This window comes from Triticum urartu, chromosome 6A (assembly GCF_056163025.1).
Source record: "Triticum urartu cultivar PI428250 chromosome 6A, HENAU_Tu73, whole genome shotgun sequence".
NCBI lineage: Eukaryota > Viridiplantae > Streptophyta > Magnoliopsida > Poales > Poaceae > Triticum > Triticum urartu.
Window position 1 is genome coordinate 511,208,964 of NC_141878.1, and position 6,820 is coordinate 511,215,783.

Consider the following 6,820-nt stretch of genomic DNA (forward strand, 5'->3'; position numbering starts at 1 on the left):
TAGCATAGTTTCTCTAGGCATTGTCTAGAGTTTTACTAGCATATTGAATAACATTTAATTTCTTATCAACTCTTTGTCCAAGAACAACACCTACAACATAATCACTAGCATCACACATAATTTCAAATGGTAAATTCCAATCAGGTGGCTGAACAATAGGTGCAGAAATCAAAGCTTTATTAAGTATTTCAAATGCTTCTACACAATCATCATCAAAGACAAAAGGAACATCTTTTTGTAAAAGATTAGTCAGAGGCCTGGAAATTTTAGAGATGTCCTTAATGAACCTCCTATAAAAACCAGCATGACCAAGGAAACTTCTTATACCTTTAATGTCCTTGTGACACAGCATCTTTTTAATAGCATCAACCTTAGCTTTATCAACTTCAATACCTCTTTCAGAAATTTTATGCCCCAAGACAATGCCTTCATTAACCATAAAGTGGCACTTCTCCCAATTCAAGACAATGCGGGACGGAGCGGATCGGGACGCGAGGAGGCTGTTTGGTTGAAGGGACTGGTGGATCTGATCCACCCCGCGTGGATCCGGAAGGGGCGGCGAGGCGGCGCGCTCCGGTGAGCTTGGACGCCGGCGAGGAGGAGATCCGGCGGCGGCTGCGGGCGGCGCGGGGCGACGTGGAGGTGGCGGGCGGCGCCACGCCGGCGACGAGGTGGCGACGAGCGAGCGGGGCGGCCGGCGAGCGCAGGCGGCGGTACGATGAAGGATGCGGTGGCCGGCGCGAACTCCGGCGACCGGAAGCGAGAAGACGGCGGGCGGCGCGGCGCGGGGTCCTCCGCGGGTGGCGGCGGTGCCGGTTGGGCCCCGCAGGCCGTCTGCAGGCCGCATGGGCCGGCGGCGGCGAAGAGCCCGGAGAGGACGCGTGGCGGCTCCGGATTGGCTGCGGGGTCGGCTGGACGTGTCCGGCCACCGGGCGGACATGTCCGTCGGCGGGAGGAGGACCAAGTTAGGGTTTGCACCGCGAATTTCGGAGGGGATCACATATTTATAGGTAGAGGGAGCTAGGAGAGTCCAAATGAGTTGCGGTTTTCGGCCACGCGATCTTGATCGAACAACCGAGATGATGGAGGAGGTTTAGGTGGGTTTTGGGCCAAATTGGAGGGGTGTTGGGCTGCAACAGACATGACGCCTTTTCGGTCCCTCGATTAACCGTTGGAGTATCAAACGAAGTCCAAATGGTACGGAATTTGACAGGCGGTCTACCGGTAGTAAACCAAGGCCGCTTGGCAAGTCTCAGTCCAATCCGGAAATGTTTAACCCCCACACACGAAAAGAAGGTAGAAAGGACCACCGGAGGAGATAGAAGCGCCGGAATGCAAAACGGACAACGGGGAAAATGCTCGGATGCATGAGATGAACATGTATGCAAATGAAATGCACATGATGGCATGATATGTAATGCATGACACGCAAGCAATGACCAGGCAACAACAACGAATAACTGGAGGACACCTGGCACATCGGTCTCGGGGCGTTACAACTATTAAGGTAAACCTAACCATAGCATGAAACATATGGATCCAAATCAGCCCCTTACGAAGAAACGCATAAACTAGGGTTTAAGCTTCTGTCACTCTAGCAACCCATCATCTACTTATTACTTCCCAATGCCTTCCTCTAGGCCCAAACAATGGTGAAGTGTCATGTAGTCGACGTTCACATGATACCACTAGAGGAAAGACAACATACATCTCATCAAAATATCGAACGAATACCAAATTCACATGACTACTTATAGCAAGACTTCTCCCATGTCCTCAGGAACAAACGTAACTACTCAGAAAGCATATTCATGTTCATAATCAGAGGGGTATTAATATGCATAATGGATCTGAACATTTGATATTCCACCAAATAAACCAACTAGCATCAACTACAAGGAGTAATCAACACTACTAGCAACCCACAGGTACCAATCTGAGACTTAGAGACAAAGATTGGATACAAGAGATGAACTTGGGTTTGAGAGGAGATGGTGCTGGTGAAGATGTTGATGGATATTGACCCCCTCCCGATGAGAGGATCGATGGTGATGATTTCCCCCTCCCGGAGGGAAGTTTCCCCGGCAGAATAGCTCCGCCGGAGCCCTAGATTGGTTCCGCCTCGTGGCGGCGGAGTTTTGTCTCATGAGCTTGCTTATGATTTTTTTCCAGGACGAAAGACTCCATATAGCCAAAGATGGGCATCAGAGGGCTGCCAGGGGACCCACGAGGCAGGAGGCGCGCCCAGGGGGTAGGGTGCGCCCCCCACCCTCGTGGACGGTGGGCGGCCCCCCTCTGATACTTCTTTCGCCCAATATTTTTTTATATATTCTGAAACGTGCTCCCGTGAAGTTTCAGGACTTTTGGAGATGTGCATAATAGGTCTCTAATATTTGCTCCTTTTCCAGCCCAGAATTCCAGCTGTCGGCATTCCCCCTCTTCATGTAAACATTGTAAAATAAGAGAGAATAGGCATAAATATTGTGAAATAATGTGTAATAACAACCCATTATGCAATAAATATCGATATAAAAGCATGATGCAAAATGGACGTATCAACTCCCCTAAGCTTAGACCTCGGTTTTCCTCAAGCGAAATCCAAAATCGAAAAATATGTCCACATGTTTAGAGATAGAGGTGTCCATAAAATAAAATACGGACATGAGGGCATCATGATCATTCTTAGAACAGCAACATATATATATATATTGTCATATGATCTCTTATGCTAAAGTAACAATGTGTTCACAGTTTCAGGTATGAATCATAAACTTCATTCAAAACTAACAAACTATGATCTCGGTCATTGAAGCAATTGCAATTTATCATAACATCGGAAAGAGTCAATATAAGAGATTTTCAGCAAGTCCACATACTCAACTATCATTTAGTCTTTCACAATTGCTAACACTCATAAAATACTTATGGGTATGAAGTTTTAATCAGACATAGAGACAAATAGGGGCTTATAGTTTTGCCTCCCAACCTTTTACCTCAAGGGTAATGCCAACAATAATAGTTCATGAAAACTCACATCCAATTAGCTATATATATCAGGATCTTTCGAACACATTGTGCTTGCCAAAGGATAAAATGTAAAAAGGAAAGGTGAAGATCACCATGACTCTGGTATGAAGTATTAGACAGGAATAAAAGATAGGCCCTTCTCAGAGGGAAGCAGAGGTTGTCATGTGCTTTTATGGTTGGATGCAAAAAAATCTTAATGCGAAAGAACGTCACTTTATATTGCCACTTGTGATATGGACGTTTATTATGCAGTCTGTCGCTTTTATTTCTTCCACATCACAAGATCGTATGAAGCTTATTTTCTCCACACTAATAAATAATACATATTTAGAGAGCAATTTTTATTGCTTGCAACAATGACAACTTACTTGAAGGATCTTATTCAATCCATGGGTAGATATGGTGGACTCTCATGGCAAAACTGGGTTCAAGGATATTTGGAAGCACAAGTAGTATCTCTACTTGGTGCAAAGAAATTGGCTAGCATGAGGGGGAAAGGCAAGCTCAACATGTTGGATGATCCATGACAATATAATTTATTTCATATGTAAGAAGACATAAGACATTACGTTGTATTCCTTGTCCAACATCAACTCTTTAGCATGTCATATTTTAATGAGTGCTCACAATTATAAAAGATGTCCAAGATAGTATATTTATATGTGAAAACCTCTCTTTCTTTATTACTTCCTATTAATTGCAAAGATGACCAAAACTATGTTTGTCAACTCTCAACAACTTTTATTAATCATACTCTTTATATGTGAAGTAATTACTCTCCATAAGATCCATATGATCTCTTTATTTCTTTTTATTCTTTCTCTTTTATTTAATTCCCTCAAGATCATAGCAGGATAATCAAGCCCTTGACTCAACACTAATCTTTATTATATATAGCTCACGGACTCGATTACATAGAAGGATCATAAAGCAAAACTCAAAACTAGATCATACTAAAACTTTATTCTACTAGATAAAGATATTACCAAAAGGATCGAACTAAGAAAACGGTAAAGATAAAAGTTGTGATGGTGATACGATACCGGGGCACTCCCCCAAGCTTGGCAGTTGCCAAGGGGAGTGCCCGTACCCATCTGTTTATGTCTCTTTCCTTGGAGGTGGTGACGATGGAGTTGTTGATGACGTAGGCTTGTCGTCCATCTTCCAAGGCATAGGCTCACCATCGTAAAAGGGTGATCGAGTCTCCAGGATCCTCAAATCTGCAGCCAAACTCATCCTCTTGAATCTATATTCATACTCACAGTTTAGGTTTTGCAGGTCATAGATCTGGGCTTGGAGGCGCTTGATTTTCTCATGAAGCTTGAAGATGGCCTCCCCAATGTTCTTGGCATCCAGCTTGTGGTTGTTGGTGAACTCCGTGACCATTATATGATTGGAGTTGAGTCCACGTTCCACCATCTCTTGGCACTTGAAAACTTGTTGCTCCATCGCCTCAAGCCTTGTCTCCATGCTTCCAGTCCTCGTTTGTCCCTCAACATATGGATGTGCAGCAACCCCTCACGCATCTCAATGGTTTGAGGGTGTTGCAGCACCTCCGCGAGGTAGGGGTTGATGACCTTCTCGAAGAACTTGTCCTTGGGGGCACTTGAAGACGTCATGGTGATCTAGATCTGTCAGAAAAACAGCTCGAAACAAAGACAGAAGATATTTGCGTGATACGGTGGTCAAAACCTTCGGGAGATTATATAATGAATTTTTACCGACCAAAAGAAGTATCGTGCAAGAAAACGGTGTCCAGAGGGCACACGAGGTGCCCACGAGGCAGGGGGTGCACCCAGGGGGGTAGGGCGCGCCCTCCACCCTCGTGGAAGCCTCGTGTCCTTACTGGACTGCTTCTTATTTTCCTATTTTCTTAAATATTAAAAACGGAGAAAAATTGCCATTAGAATTGTTTTGGAGTCGGTTTACTTACCGTACCACATACCTATTCCTTTTCGCAGTCTGAAACGTTCTGGAAAGTGTCCCTTATGTATTCCTCCGGGGTTACGGTTTCAATAACATTAGTTTCAAAGGATTACCTGAGATATAATGTTTGATTCTTTGACCGTTCACCACCCTTGGATCCGTGCCTTCGAAGTTTTTGATTTTTATGGCACCAGAACGACAGACCTCCTTGATAACGTAAGGACCTTCCCATTTAGAGAGAAGTTTTCCTACAAAAAATCTTAAACGAGAGTTGTATAACAATACATAATCACCTACATTAAACTCACGTTTTTGTATCCTTTTGTCATGCCATCTTTTAACCTTCTCTTTAAACAGTTTGGCATTCTCATAGGCCTGAGCTCTCCATTCATCAAGTGAGCTAATGTCAAAAAGGCCCTTCTCACCGGCAAGTTTGAAATCATAATTGAGCTCTTTAATAGCCCAATATGCCTTATGTTCTAGTTCAAGAGGTAAGTGACATGCTTTTCCATAAACCATCTTATATGGAGACATACCCATAGGATTCTTATATGCAGTTCTATAAGCCCATAATACATCATCAACTTTCTTGGACCAATTCTTTCTAGATCTATCAACAGTCTTTTGCAAGATTAATTTAAGCTCTCTATTACTCAATTCTAATTGACCACTAGACTGTGGGTGATATGGATATGCAATTCTATGATTAACATCATACTTAGCAAGCATTTTACGAAAAGCACCATGAATAAAATGTGAACCACCATCAGTCATTAAATATCTAGGGACTCCAAACCTCAGAAAAATAACTTCTTTAAGCATCTTAATAGAGGTGTTATGATCAGCACTACTAGTTGGAATAGCTTCTACCCACTTAGTAACATAATCAACAGCAACTAAAATATGTGTATACCCATTAGAGGAAGGAAACGGTCCCATATAATCAAAGCCCCAAACATCAAATGGTTCAATAACAAGTGAATAATTCATAGGCATTTCTTGACGTCTACTAATATTACCAATTCTTTGACATTCATCACAAGATAAGACAAACTTACGGGCATCCTTGAAGAGAGTAGGCCAATAAAAACCGGATTGCAATACCTTATGTGCAGTTCTATCTCCAGCATGGCGTCCTCCATAAGCCTCGGAGTGAAACTTGCGTAGGATCTATTCCTGTTCATGCTCAGGTACACAACGTCTAATAACACCATCTACTCCTTTATAAAGGTGTGGGTCATCCCAGAAGTAATGTCTTAAATCATAGAAGAACTTTTTCTTTTGCTGGTATGTGAAACTAGGTGGTATAAATTTAGCAACTATGTAATTAGCATAATCAGCATAATATGGAGCAGTACGAGAAGCATTTATGACAGCTAATTGTTCATTAGGAAAGCTATCATCAATAGGTAGTGGGTCATCAAGAACATTCTCTAATCTAGACAAGTTGTCTGCAACAGGGTTCTCAGCCCCCTTTCTATCAATAATATGCAAATCAAATTCTTGTAGCAAGAGAACCCATCTAATAAGTCTAGGTTTAGCATCTTTCTTTTTCATCAGATATTTAATAGCAGCATGATCGGTGTGAACAGTTACTTTGGAATCAACAATATTAGGTCTGAACTTATCACAAGCAAATACAACTACTAAAAATTCTTTTTCAGTAGTAGCATAGTTTCTCTAGGCATTGTCTAGAGTTTTACTAGCATATTGAATAACATTTAATTTCTTATCAACTCTTTGTCCAAGAACAACACCTACAACATAATCACTAGCATCACACATAATTTCAAATGGTAAATTCCAATCAGGTGGCTGAACAATAGGTGCAGAAATCAAAGCTTTATTAAGTATTTCAAATGCTTCT